Source organism: Ovis canadensis, chromosome 13 (genome assembly GCF_042477335.2).
Source record: "Ovis canadensis isolate MfBH-ARS-UI-01 breed Bighorn chromosome 13, ARS-UI_OviCan_v2, whole genome shotgun sequence".
In the NCBI taxonomy this organism is placed as follows: Eukaryota; Metazoa; Chordata; class Mammalia; order Artiodactyla; family Bovidae; genus Ovis; species Ovis canadensis.
In genome coordinates this window covers 4,153,655-4,168,412 of record NC_091257.1, presented here as the reverse complement: position 1 = coordinate 4,168,412, position 14,758 = coordinate 4,153,655, and positions in this window count along the sequence as shown.

Here is a 14,758-nt window from a genome sequence, read left to right as displayed (position 1 = left end):
CCAGTGGTTAGATGTGATTGGCCTCGAGAAGCCTCAGCGGAAATGGGCCTCATCTCGCCTGGAGGGCAAAACCTCCTGGATTTTCTCGAGTTGCGGCAGGTGCTCTCGACTTACGACAGGGACCTCAGGGACCCGCTCTGGTGGCCTCAGGAAAGGCCAGTCCCCATGCGAGTTCCTCCGGGGCCTCTCGGGATTCCTCTCCCGTCGATGCCGGGGCCTAAGACCTTGTGTGGAGTCGGGGCCGGAACCTGAGGATTCCTCTCCAGTGCTGACATGGATCTTGCGGTACTTCTGGAGTCTCCCCAGGGGAGTCAGTCCTCGTCTCGAATGCGGGCATGCACTTGCGCTTTCCTCCAGAGCGGTAGCAGCAGTGTCACGCAGTCCGCCGCGTGGATCAAAGGATCTATGGTTTTCCCTCGAGTCTTTCCCACGAGGCTTTCCCACGAGGCTTTCCCACAGGGCTGTCCCACGTGCACACGTGGTGGGAGTCGATCCTCGGCTTGAACGTCAAGGCAGTGCAGGGAAAACAGGTTCCTCTGGAATGGACTGACACATCTGGGGGACTCTTGGAATGGTGACACGACCCTGGAGTTCCTCTCGCCTTTCCTGTGGAGAGCGCCTCCTCTTGAGATGCGACGGGAACGCCGGGAATTCTTTCCCTACGAAACAGGGAAAGGATCCCTCATCTCTAGCTAGGAAGCGGAAACGAGGCTCCCCTGGATGTGTTCGGGACACCACGTGCTTCCTCACGAATGGAGACGGGTATGTCGGGGAACTTCTTGAGTTGCAGCAAGGGTGTGAAGGACCCTTTGGAAGTTCCAGTGGTTAGACGTGATTGGCCTCGAGAAGCCTCAGCGGAAATGGGCCTCATCTCGCCTGGAGGACAAAACCTCCTGGATTTTCTCGAGTTGCGGCAGGTGCTCTCGACTTACGACGGAGACCTCAGGGACCCGCTCTAGTGGCCTCAGGAAAGGCCAGTCCCCATGCGAGTTCCTCGGGGTCCTCTCGGGATTCCTCTCCCGTCGATGCCGGGGCCTAAGACCTTGTGTGGAGTCGGGGCCGGAACCTGAGGATTCCTCTCCAATGCTGACATGGATCTGGGGGTACTTCTGGAGTCTCCCCAGGGGAGTCAGTCCTCGTCTCGAATGCGGGCATGCACTTGCGCTTTCCTCCAGAGCGGTAGCAGCAGTGTCACGCAGTCCGCCGTGTGGATCAAAGGATCTATGGTTTTCCCTCGAGTCTTTCCCACGAGGCTTTCCCACGAGGCTTTCCCACAGGGCTGTCCCACGTGCACACGTGGTGGGAGTCGATCCTTGGCTTGAACGTCAAGGCAGTGCAGGGAAAACAGGTTCCTCTGGAATGGACTGACACATCTGGGGGACTCTTGGAATGGTGGCACGACCCTGGAGTTCCTCTCGCCTTTGCTGTGGAGAGCGCCACCTCTTGAGATGCGACGGGAACGCCGGGAATTCTTTCCCTACGAAACAGGGAAAGGATCCCTCATCTCGAGCTAGGAGGCGGAAACGGGGCTCCCCTGGATGTGTGCGGGACCCCACGTGCTTCCTCTCGAGTGGGCACGGGTATGTCGGGGAACTTCTTGAGTTGCAGCAATCGTGTGAAGGACCCTTTGGAAGTTCCAGTGGTTAGATGTGATTGGCCTCGAGAAGCCTCAGCGGAAATGGGCCTCATCTCGCCTGGAGGGCAAAACCTCCTGGAATTTCTCGAGTTGCGGCAGGTGCTCTCGACTTACGACGGGGACCTCAGGGACCCGCTCTGGTGGCCTCAGGAAAGGCCAGTCCGCATGCGAGTTCCTCGGGGGCCTCTCGGGATTCCTCTCCCGTCGTTGCCGGGGCCTAAGACCTTGTGTGGAGTCGGGGCCGGAACCTGAGGATTCCTATCCAGTTCTGACATGGATCTTGGGGTACTTCTGGAGTCTCCCCAGGGGAGTCAGTCCTCGTCTCGAATGCGGGCATGCACTTGCGCTTTCCTCCAGAGCGGTAGCAGCAGTGTCACGCAGTCCGCCGCGTGGATCAAAGGATCTATGGTTTTCCCTCGAGTCTTTCCCACGAGGCTTTCCCACGAGGCTTTCCCACAGGGCTGTCCCACGTGCACACGTGGTGGGATTCGATCCTCGGCTTGAACGTCAAGGCAGTGCAGGGAAAAAAGGTTCCTCTGGAATGGACTGACACATCTGGGGGACTCTTGGAATGGTGTCACGACCCTGGAGTTCCTCTCGCCTTTCCTGTGGAGAGCGCCTCCTCTTGAGTTGGGACGGGAACGCCGGGAATTCTTTCCCTACGAAACAGGGAAAGGATCCCTCATCTCGAGCTAGGAGGCGGAAACGGGGCTCCCCTGGATGTGTGCGGGACCCCACGTGCTTCCTCTCGAGTGGAGACGGGTATGTCGGGGAACTTCTTGAGTTGCAGCAATGGTGTGAAGGACCCTTTGGAAGTTCCAGTGGTTATACGTGATTGGCCTCGAGAAGCCTCAGCGGAAATGGGCCTCATCTCGCCTGGAGGGCAAAACCTCCTGGATTTTCTCGAGTTGCGGCAGGTGCCCTCGACTTACGACGGGGACCTCAGGGACCCGCTCTGGTGGCCTCAGGAAAGGCCAGTCCCCATGCGAGTTCCTCGGGGGCCTCTCGGGATTCCTCTCCCGTCGATGCCGGGGCCTAAGACCTTGTGTGGAGTCGGGGCCGGAACCTGAGGATTCCTCTCCAGTGCTGACATGGATCTTGGGGTACTTCTGGAGTCTCCCCAGGGGAGTCAGTCCTCGTCTCGAATGCGGGCATGCACTTGCGCTTTCCTCCAGAGCGGTAGCAGCAGTGTCACGCAGTCCGCCGCGTGGATCAAAGGATCTATGGTTTTCCCTCGAGTCTTTCCCACGAGGCTTTCCCACGAGGCTTTCCCACAGGGCTGTCCCACGTGCACACGTGGTGGGAGTCGATCCTCGGCTTGAACGTCAAGGCAGTGCAGGGAAAACAGGTTCCTCTGGAATGGACTGACACATCTGGGGGACTCTTGGAATGGTGACACGACCCTGGAGTTCCTCTCGCCTTTCCTGTGGAGAGCGCCTCCTCTTGAGATGCGACGGGAACGCCGGGAATTCTTTCCCTACGAAACAGGGAAAGGATCCCTCATCTCTAGCTAGGAAGCGGAAACGGGGCTCCCCTGGATGTGTGCGGGACACCACGTGCTTCCTCATGAGTGGAGACGGGTATGTCGGGGAACTTCTTGAGTTGCAGCAAGGGTGTGAAGGACCCTTTGGAAGTTCCAGTGGTTAGACGTGATTGGCCTCGAGAAGCCTCAGCGGAAATGGGCCTCATCTCGCCTGGAGGACAAAACCTCCTGGATTTTCTCGAGTTGCGGCAGGTGCCCTCGACTTACGACGGGGACCTCAGGGACCCGCTCTGGTGGCCTCAGGAAAGGCCAGTCCCCATGCGAGTTCCTCGGGGGCCTCTCGGGATTCCTCTCCCGTCGATGCCGGGGCCTAAGACCTTGTGTGGAGTCGGGGCCGGAACCTGAGGATTCCTCTCCAGTGCTGACATGGATCTTGGGGTACTTCTGGAGTCTCCCCAGGGGAGTCAGTCCTCGTCTCGAATGCGGGCATGCACTTGCGCTTTCCTCCAGAGCGGTAGCAGCAGTGTCACGCAGTCCGCCGCGTGGATCAAAGGATCTATGGTTTTCCCTCGAGTCTTTCCCACGAGGCTTTCCCACGAGGCTTTCCCACAGGGCTGTCCCACGTTCACACGTGGTGGGAGTCGATCCTCGGCTTGAACGTCAAATCAGTGCAGGGAAAACAGGTTCCTCTGGAATGGACTGACACATCTGGGGGACTCTTGGAATGGTGTCTCGACCTTGGAGTTCCTCTCGCCTTTCCTGTGGAGAGCGCCTCCTCTTGAGATGCGACGGGAACGCCGGGAATTCTTTCCCTACGAAACAGGGAAAGGATCCCTCATCTCGAGCTAGGAGGCGGAAACGGGGCTCCCCTGGATGTGTGCGGGACCCACGTGCTTCCTCTCGAGTGGAGACGGGTATGTCGGGGAACTTCTTGAGTTGCAGCAACGGTGTGAAGGACCCTTTGGAAGTTCCAGTGGTTAGACGTGATTGGCCTCGAGAAGCCTCAGCGGAAATGGGCCTCATCTCGCCTGGAGGGCAAAACCTCCTGGATTTTCTCGAGTTGCGGCAGGTGCTCTCGACTTACGACGGGGACCTCAGGGACCCGCTCTGGTGGCCTCAGGAAAGGCCAGTCCCCATGCGAGTTCCTCGGGGGCCTCTCGGGATTCCTCTCCCGTCGATGCCGGGGCCTAAGACCTTGAGTGGAGACGGGGCCGGAACCTGAGGATTCCTCTCCAGTGCTGACATGGATCTTGGGGTACTTCTGAAGGCTCCCCAGGGGAGTCAGTCCTCGTCTCGAATGCGGGCATGCACTTGCGCTTTCCTCCAGAGCGGTAGCAGCAGTGTCACGCAGTCCGCCGCGTGGATCAAAGGATCTATGGTTTTCCCTCGAGTCTTTCCCACGAGGCTTTCCCACGAGGCTTTCCCACAGGGCTGTCCCACGTGCACACGTGGTGGGAGTCGATCCTCGGCTTGAACGTCAAGGCAGTGCAGGGAAAACAGGTTCCTCTGGAATGGACTGACACATCTGGGGGACTCTTGGAATGGTGGCACGACCCTGGAGTTCCTCTCGCCTTTCCTGTGGAGAGCGCCTCCTCTTGAGATGCGACGGGAACGCCGGGAATTCTTTCCCTACGAAACAGGGAAAGGATCCCTCATCTCGAGCTAGGAGGCGGAAACGGGGCTCCCCTGGATGTGTGCAGGACCCACGTGCTTCCTCTCGAGTGGAGACGGGTATGTCGGGGAACTTCTTGAGTTGCAGCAACGGTGTGAAGGACCCTTTGGAAGTTCCAGTGGTTAGACGTGATTGGCCTCGAGAAGCCTCAGCGGAAATGGGCCTCATCTCGCCTGGAGGTCAAAACCTCCTGGATTTTCTCGAGTTGCGGCAGGTGCTCTCGACTTACGACGGGGACCTCAGGGACCCGCTCTGGTGGCCTCAGGAAAGGCCAGTCCCCATGCGAGTTCCTCGGGGGCCTCTCGGGATTCCTCTCCCGTCGATGCCGGGGCCTAAGACCTTGAGTGGAGACGGGGCCGGAACCTGAGGATTCCTCTCCAGTGCTGACATGGATCTTGGGGTACTTCTGGAGGCTCCCCAGGGGAGTCAGTCCTCGTCTCGAATGCGGGCATGCACTTGCGCTTTCCTCCAGAGCGGTAGCAGCAGTGTCACGCAGTCCGCCGCGTGGATCAAAGGATCTATGGTTTTCCCTCGAGTCTTTCCCACGAGGCTTTCCCACGAGGCTTTCCCACAGGGCTGTCCCACGTGCACACGTGGTGGGAGTCGATCCTCGGCTTGAACGTCAAGGCAGTGCAGGGAAAACAGGTTCCTCTGGAATGGACTGACACATCTGGGGGACTCTTGGAATGGTGGCACGACCCTGGAGTTCCTCTCGCCTTTCCTGTGGAGAGCGCCTCCTCTTGAGATGCGACGGGAACGCCTGGAATTCTTTCCCTACGAAACAGGGAAAGGATCCCTCATCTCGAGCTAGGAGGCGGAAACGGGGCTCCCCTGGATGTGTGCGGGACCCACGTGCTTCCTCTCGAGTGGAGACGGGTATGTCGGGGAACTTCTTGAGTTGCAGCAACGGTGTGAAGGACCCTTTGGAAGTTCCAGTGGTTAGACGTGATTGGCCTCGAGAAGCCTCAGCGGAAATGGGCCTCATCTCGCCTGGAGGGCAAAACCTCCTGGATTTTCTCGAGTTGCGGCAGGTGCTCTCGACTTACGACAGGGACCTCAGGGACCCGCTCTGGTGGCCTCAGGAAAGGCCAGTCCCCATGCGAGTTCCTCGGGGGCCTCTCGGGATTCCTCTCCCGTCGATGCCGGGGCCTAAGACCTTGAGTGGAGACGGGGCCGGAACCTGAGGATTCCTCTCCAGTGCTGACATGGATCTTGGGGTACTTCTGGAGGCTCCCCAGGGGAGTCAGTCCTCGTCTCGAATGCGGGCATGCACTTGCGCTTTCCTCCAGAGCGGTAGCAGCAGTGTCACGCAGTCCGCCGCGTGGATCAAAGGATCTATGGTTTTCCCTCGAGTCTTTCCCACGAGGCTTTCCCACGAGGCTTTCCCACAGGGCTGTCCCACGTGCACACGTGGTGGGAGTCGATCCTCGGCTTGAACGTCAAGGCAGTGCAGGGAAAACAGGTTCCTCTGGAATGGACTGACACATCTGGGGGACTCTTGGAATGGTGACACGACCCTGGAGTTCCTCTCGCCTTTCCTGTGGAGAGCGCCTCCTCTTGAGATGCGACGGGAACGCCGGGAATTCTTTCCCTACGAAACAGGGAAAGGATCCCTCATCTCTAGCTAGGAAGCGGAAACGGGGCTCCCCTGGATGTGTGCGGGACACCACGTGCTTCCTCATGAGTGGAGACGGGTATGTCGGGGAACTTCTTGAGTTGCAGCAAGGGTGTGAAGGACCCTTTGGAAGTTCCAGTGGTTAGACGTGATTGGCCTCGAGAAGCCTCAGCGGAAATGGGCCTCATCTCGCCTGGAGGACAAAACCTCCTGGATTTTCTCGAGTTGTGGCAGGTGCCCTCGACTTACGACGGGGACCTCAGGGACCCGCTCTGGTGGCCTCAGGAAAGGCCAGTCCCCATGCGAGTTCCTCGGGGCCTCTCGGGATTCCTCTCCCGTCGATGCCGGGGCCTAAGACCTTGTGTGGAGTCGGGGCCGGAACCTGAGGATTCCTCTCCAGTGCTGACATGGATCTTGGGGTACTTCTGGAGTCTCCCCAGGGGAGTCAGTCCTCGTCTCGAATGCGGGCATGCACTTGCGCTTTCCTCCAGAGCGGTAGCAGCAGTGTCACGCAGTCCGCCGCGTGGATCAAAGGATCTATGGTTTTCCCTCGAGTCTTTCCCACGAGGCTTTCCCACGAGGCTTTCCCACAGGGCTGTCCCACGTGCACACGTGGTGGGAGTCGATCCTCGGCTTGAACGTCAAATAAGTGCAGGAAAAACAGGCTCCTCTGGAATGGACTGACACATCTGGGGGACTCTTGGAATGGTGTCTCGACCCTGGAGTTCCTCTCGCCTTTCCTGTGGAGAGCGCCTCCTCTTGAGATGCGACGGGAACGCCGGGAATTCTTTCCCTACGAAACAGGGAAAGGATCCCTCATCTCGAGCTAGGAGGCGGAAACGGGGCTCCCCTGGATGTGTGCGGGACCTCACGTGCTTCCTCTCGAGTGGAGACGGGTATGTCGGGAAACTTCTTGAGTTGCAGCAATGGTGTGAAGGACCCTTTGGAAGTTCCAGTGGTTAGATGTGATTGGCCTCGAGAAGCCTCAGCGGAAATGGGCCTCATCTCGCCTGGAGGGCAAAACCTCCTGGATTTTCTCGAGTTGCGGCAGGTGCTCTCGACTTACGACAGGGACCTCAGGGACCCGCTCTGGTGGCCTCAGGAAAGGCCAATCCCCATGCGAGTTCCTCCGGGGCCTCTCGGGATTCCTCTCCCGTCGATGCCGGGGCCTAAGACCTTGTGTGGAGTCGGGGCCGGAACCTGAGGATTCCTCTCCAGTGCTGACATGGATCTTGGGGTACTTCTGGAGTCTCCCCAGGGGAGTCAGTCCTCGTCTCGAATGCGGACATGCACTTGCGCTTTCCTCCAGAGCGGTAGCAGCAGTGTCACGCAGTCCGCCGTGTGGATCAAAGGATCTATGGTTTTCCCTCGAGTCTTTCCCACGAGGCTTTCCCACGAGGCTTTCCCACAGGGCTGTCCCACGTGCACACGTGGTGGGAGTCGATCCTTGGCTTGAACGTCAAGGCAGTGCAGGGAAAACAGGTTCCTCTGGAATGGACTGACACATCTGGGGGACTCTTGGAATGGTGGCACGACCCTGGAGTTCCTCTCGCCTTTGCTGTGGAGAGCGCCTCCTCTTGAGATGCGACGGGAACGCCGGGAATTCTTTCCCTACGAAACAGGGAAAGGATCCCTCATCTCGAGCTAGGAGGCGGAAACAGGGCTCCCCTGGATGTGTGCGGGACCCCACGTACTTCCTCTCGAGTGGGGACGGGTATGTCGGGGAACTTCTTGAGTTGCAGCAATCGTGTGAAGGACCCTTTGGAAGTTCCAGTGGTTAGATGTGATTGGCCTCGAGAAGCCTCAGCGGAAATGGGCCTCATCTCGCCTGGAGGGCAAAACCTCCTGGAATTTCTCGAGTTGCGGCATGTGCTCTCGACTTACGACGGGGACCTCAGGGACCCGCTCTGGTGGCCTCAGGAAAGGCCAGTCCCCATGCGAGTTCCTCGGGGGCCTCTCGGGATTCCTCTCCCGTCGTTGCCGGGGCCTAAGACCTTGTGTGGAGTCGGGGCCGGAACCTGAGGATTCCTATCCAGTTCTGACATGGATCTTGGGGTACTTCTGGAGTCTCCCCAGGGGAGTCAGTCCTCGTCTCGAATGCGGGCATGCACTTGCGCTTTCCTCCAGAGGGGTAGCAGCAGTGTCACGCAGTCCGCCGCGTGGATCAAAGGATCTATGGTTTACCCTCGAGTCTTTCCCACGAGGCTTTCCCACGAGGCTTTCCCACAGGGCTGTCCCACGTGCACACGTGGTGGGATTCGATCCTCGGCTTGAACGTCAAGGCAGTGCAGGGAAAACAGGTTCCTCTGGAATGGACTGACACATCTGGGGGACTCTTGGAATGGTGTCACGACCCTGGAGTTCCTCTCGCCTTTCCTGTGGAGAGTGCCTCCTCTTGAGATGGGACGGGAACGCCGGGAATTCTTTCCCTACGAAACAGGGAAAGGATCCCTCATCTCGAGCTAGGAGGCGGAAACGGGGCTCCCCTGGATGTGTGCGGGACACCACGTGCTTCCTCTCGAGTGGAGACGGGTATGTCGGGGAACTTCTTGAGTTGCAGCAATGGTGTGAAGGACCCTTTGGAAGTTCCAGTGGTTATACGTGATTGGCCTCGAGAAGCCTCAGCGGAAATGGGCCTCATCTCGCCTGGAGGGCAAAACCTCCTGGATTTTCTCGAGTTGCGGCAGGCGCTCTCGACTTACGACCGGGACTTCAGGGACCCGCTCTGGTGGCCTCAGGAAAGGCCAGTCCCCATGCGAGTTCCTCGGGGGCCTCTCCGGATTCCTCTCCCGTCGATGCCGGGGCCTAAGACCTTGTGTGGAGTCGGGGCCGAAACCTGAGGATTCCTCTCCAGTGCTGACATGGATCTTGGGGTACTTCTGGAGTCTCCCCAGGGGAGTCAGTCCTCGTCTCGAATGCGAGCATGCACTTGCGCTTTCCTCCAGAGCGGTAGCAGCAGTGTCACGCAGTCCGCCGCGTGGATCAAAGGAACTATGGTTTTCCCTCGAGTCTTTCCCACGAGGCTTTCCCACGAGTCTTTCCCACAGGGTTGTCCCACGTGCATACGTGGTGGGAGTCGATCCTCGGCTTGAACGTCAAGGCAGTGCAGGGAAAACAGGTTCCTCTGGAATGGACTGACACATCTGGGGGACTCTTGGAATGGTGGCATGACCCTGGAGTTCCTCTCGCCTTTCCTGTGGAGAGCGCCTCCTCTTGAGATGCAACGGGAACGCCGGGAATTCTTTCCCTACGAAACAGGGAAAGGATCCCTCATCTCGAGCTAGGAGGCGGAAACGGGGCTCCAATGGATGTGTGCGGGACACCACGTGCTTCCTCTCGAGTGGAGACGGGTATGTCGGGGAACTTCTTGAGTTGCAGCAAGGGTGTGAAGGACCCTTTGGAAGTTCCAGTGGTTAGACGTGATTGGCCTCGAGAAGCCTCAGCGGAAATGGGCCTCGTCTCGCCTGGAGGGCAAAACCTCCTGGATTTTCTCGAGTTGCGGCTGGTGCTCTCGACTTACGACGGGGACCTCAGGGACCCGCTCTGGTGGCCTCAGGAAAGGCCAGTCCCCATGCGAGTTCCTCGGGGGCCTCTCGGGATTCCTCTCCCGTCGATGCCGTGGCCTAAGACCTTGTGTGGAGTCGGGGCCGGAACCTGAGGATTCCTCTCCAGTGCTGACATGAATTTTGGGGTACTTCTGCAGTCTCCCCAGGGGAGTCAGTCCTCGTCTCGAATGCGGGCATGCACTTGCGCTTTCCTCCAGAGCGGTAGCAGCAGTGTCACGCAGTCCGCCGCGTGGATCAAAGGATCTATGGTTTTCCCTCGACTCTTTCCCACGAGGCTTTCCCACGAGGCTTTCCCACAGGGCTGTCCCACGTGCACACGTGGTGGGAGTCGATCCTCGGCTTGAACGTCAAGGCAGTGCAGGGAAAACAGGTTCCTCTGGAATGGACTGACACATCTGGGGGACTCTTGGAATGGTGGCACGACCCTGGAGTTCCTCTCTCCTTTCCTGTGGAGAGCGCCTCCTCTTGAGATGCGACGGGAACGCCGGGAATACTTTCCCTACGAAACAGGGAAAGGATCCCTCATCTCGAGCTAGGAGGAGGAAACGGGGCTCCCCTGGATGTGTGCGGGACCCCACGTGCTTCCTCTCGAGTGGAGATGGGTATTCGGGGAACTTTTTGAGTTGCAGCAATGGTGTGAAGGACCCTTTGGAAGTTCCAGTGGTTAGATGTGATTGGCCTCGAGTAGCCTCAGCGGAAATGGGCCTCATCTCGCCTGGAGGTCAAAACCTCCTGGATTTTCTCGAGTTGCGGCAGGTGCTCTCGACTTACGACGGGGACCTCAGGGACACGCTCTGGTGGCCTCAGGAAAGGCCAGTCCCCATGCGAGTTCCTCGGGGGCCTCTCGGGATTCCTCTCCCGTCGATGCCGGGGCCTAAGACCTTGTGTGGAGTCGGGGCCGGAACCTGTGGATTCCTCTCCAGTGCTGACATGGATCTTGGGGTACTTCTGGAGTCTCCACAGGGGAGTCAGTCCTCGTCTCGAATGCGGGCATGCACTTGCGCTTTCCTCCAGAGCGGTAGCAGCAGTGTCACGCAGTCCGCCGCGTGGATCAAAGGATCTATGGTTTTCCCTCGAGTCTTTCCCACGAGGCTTTCCCACAGGGCTGTCCCACGTGCACACGTGGTGGGAGTCGATCCTCGGCTTGAACGTCAAGGCAGTGCAGGGAAAACAGGTTCCTCTGGAATGGACTGACACATCTGGGGGACTCTTGGAATGGTGGCACGACCCTGGAGTTCCTCTCGCCTTTCCTGTGGAGAGCGCCTCCTCTTGAGATGCGACGGGAACGCCGGGAATTCTTTCCCTACGAAACAGGGAAAGGATCCCTCATCTCGAGCTAGGCGGCGGAAACGGGGCACCCCTGGATGTGTGCGGGACCCACGTGCTTCCTCTCGAGTGGAGATGGGTATGTCGGGGAACTTCTTGAGTTGCAGCAAGGGTGTGAAGGACCCTTTGGAAGTTCCAGTGGTTAGATGTGATTAGCCTCGAGAAGCCTCAGCGAAAATGGGCCTCATCTCGCCTGGAGGGCAAAACCTCCTGGATTTTCTCGAGTTGCGGCAGGTGCTCTCGACTTACGACGGGGACCTCAGGGACCCGCTCTGGTGGCCTCAGGAAAGGCCATTCCCCATGCGAGTTCCTCGGGGGCCTCTCGGGATTCCTCTCCCGTCGATGCCGGGGCCTAAGACCTTGTGTGGAGTCGGGGCCGGAACCTGAGGATTCCTCTCCAGTGCTGACATGAATCTTGGGGTACTTCTGGAGTCTCCCCAGGATAGTCAGTCCTCGTCTCGAATGCGAGCATGCACTTGCGCTTTCCTCCAGAGTGGTAGCAGCAGTGTCACGCAGTCCGCCGCGTGGATCAAAGGATCTATGGTTTTCCCTCGAGTCTTTCCCACGAGGCTTTCCCACGAGGCTTTCCCACAGGGCTGTCCCACGTGCACACGTGCTGGGAGTCGATCCTCGGCTTGAACGTCAAGGCAGTGCAGGGAAAACAGGTTCCTCTGGAATGGACTGACACATCTGAGGGACTCTTGGAATGGTGGCATGACCCTGGAGTTCCTCTCCCCTTTCCTGTGGAGAGCGCCTCCTCTTGAGATGCGACGGGAACGCCGGGAATTCTTTCCCTACGAAACAGGGAAAGGATCCCTCATCTCGAGCTAGGAGGCGGAAACGAGGCTCCCCTGGATGTGTGCGGGACCCACGTGCTTCCTCTCGAGTGGAGATGGGTATGTCGGGGAACTTCTTGAGTTGCAGCAAGGGTGTGAAGGACCCTTTGGAAGTTCCAGTGGTTAGACGTGATTAGCCTCGAGAAGCCTCAGCGGAAATGGGCCTCATCTCGCCTGGAGGGCAAAACCTCCTGGATTTTCTCGAGTTGCGGCAGGTGCTCTCGACTTACGACGGGGACCTCAGGGACCCGCTCTGGTGGCCTCAGGAAAGGCCAGTCCCCATGCGATTTCCTCGGGGGCCTCTCGAGATTCCTCTTCCGTCGATGCCTTGGCCTAAGACCTTGTGTGGAGTCGGGGCCGGAACCTGAGGATTCCTCTCCAGTGCTGACATGGATCTTGGGGTACTTCTGGAGTCTCCCCAGGGGAGTCAGTCCTCGTCTCGAATGCGGGCATGCACTTGCGCTTTCCTCCAGAGCGGTAGCAGCAGTGTCACGCAGTCCGCCGCGTGGATCAAAGGATCTATGGTTTTCCCTCGAGTCTTTCCCACGAGGCTTTCCCACGAGGCTTTCCCACAGGGCTGTCCCACGTGCACACGTGGTGGGAGTCGATCATCGGCTTGAACGTCAAAGCAGTGCAGGGAAAACAGGTTCCTCTGGAATGGACTGATACATATGGGGGACTCTTGGAATGGTGGCACGACCATGGAGTTCCTCTCGCCTTTCCTGTGGAGAGCGCCTCCTCTTGAAATGCGACGGGAACGCCGGGAATTCTTTCCCTATGAAACAGGGAAAGGATCCCTCATCTCGAGCTAGGAGGCGGAAACGGGGCTCCCCTGGATGTGTGCGGGACCCACGTGCTTCCACTCGAGTGGAGATGGGTATCTCGGGGAACTTCTTGAGTTGCAGCAAGGGTGTGAAGGACCCTATGGAAGTTCCAGTGGTTAGACGTGATTAGCCTCGAGAAGCCTCAGCGAAAATGGGCCTCATCTCGCCTGGAGGGCAAAACCTCCTGGATTTTCTCGAGTTGCGGCAGGTGCTCTCGACTTACGACGGGGACCTCAGGGACCCGCTCTGGTGGCCTCAGGAAAGGCCAGTCCCCATGCGAGTTCCTCGGGGGCCTCTCGGGATTCCTCTCCCGTCGATGCCGGGGCCTAAGACCTTGTGTGGAGTCGGGGCCGGAACCTGAGGATTCCTCTCCAGTGCTGACATGGATCTTGGGGTACTTCTGGAGTCTCCCCAGGGGAGTCAGTCCTCGTCTCGAATGCGGGCATGCACTTGCGCTTTCCTCCAGAGCGGTAGCAGCAGTGTCACGCAGTCCGCCGCGTGGATCAAAGGATTTATGGTTTTCTCTCGAGTCTTTCCCACGAGGCTTTCCCACGAGGCTTTCCCACAGGGCTGTCCCACGTGCACACGTGGTGGGATTCGATCCTCGGCTTGAACGTCAAGGCAGTGCAGGGAAATCAGGTTCCTCTGGAATGGACTGACACATCTGAGGGACTCTTGGAATGGTGGCACGACCCTGGAGTTCCTCTCGCCTTTCCTGTGGAGACCGCCTCCTCTTGAGATGCGACGGGAATGCCGGGAATTCTTTCCCTACGAAACAGGGAAAGGATCCCTCTTCTCGAGCTAGGAGGCGCAAACCGGGCTCCCCTAGATGTGTGCGGGACACCACGTGCTTCCTCTCGAGTGGAGACGGGTATGTCGGGGAACTTCTTGAGTTGCAGCAAGGGTGTGAAGGACCCTTTGGAAGTTCCAGTGGTTAGACGTGATTGGCCTCGAGAAGCCTCAGCGGAAATGGGCCTCATCTCGCCTGGAGGGCAAAACCTCCTGGATTTTCTCGAGTTGCGGCAGGTGCTCTCGACTTACGACGGGGACCTCAGGGACCCGCTCTGGTGGCCTCAGGAAAGGCCAGTCCCCATGCGAGTTCCTCGGGGGCCTCTCGGGATTCCTCTCCCGTCGATGCCGGGGCCTAAGACCTTGTGTGGAGTCGGGGCCGGAACCTGAGGATTCCTCTCCAGTGCTGACATGGATCTTGGGGTACTTCTGGAGTCTCCCCAGGGGAGTCAGTCCTCGTCTCGAATGCGGGCATGCACTTGCGCTTTCCTCCAGAGCGGTAGCAGCAGTGTCACGCAGTCCGCCGCGTGGATCAAAGGATCTATGGTTTTCCCTCGAGTCTTTCCCACGAGGCTTTCCCACGAGGCTTTCCCACAGGGCTGTCCCACGTGCACACGTGGTGGGAGTCGATCATCGGCTTGAACGTCAAAGCAGTGCAGGGAAAACAGGTTCCTCTGGAATGGACTGATACATATGGGGGACTCTTGGAATGGTGGCACGACCATGGAGTTCCTCTCGCCTTTCCTGTGGAGAGCGCCTCCTCTTGAAATGCGACGGGAACGCCGGGAATTCTTTCCCTATGAAACAGGGAAAGGATCCCTCATCTCGAGCTAGGAGGCGGAAACGGGGCTCCCCTGGATGTGTGCGGGACCCACGTGCTTCCACTCGAGTGGAGATGGGTATCTCGGGGAACTTCTTGAGTTGCAGCAAGGGTGTGAAGGACCCTATGGAAGTTCCAGTGGTTAGACGTGATTAGCCTCGAGAAGCCTCAGCGAAAATGGGCCTCATCTC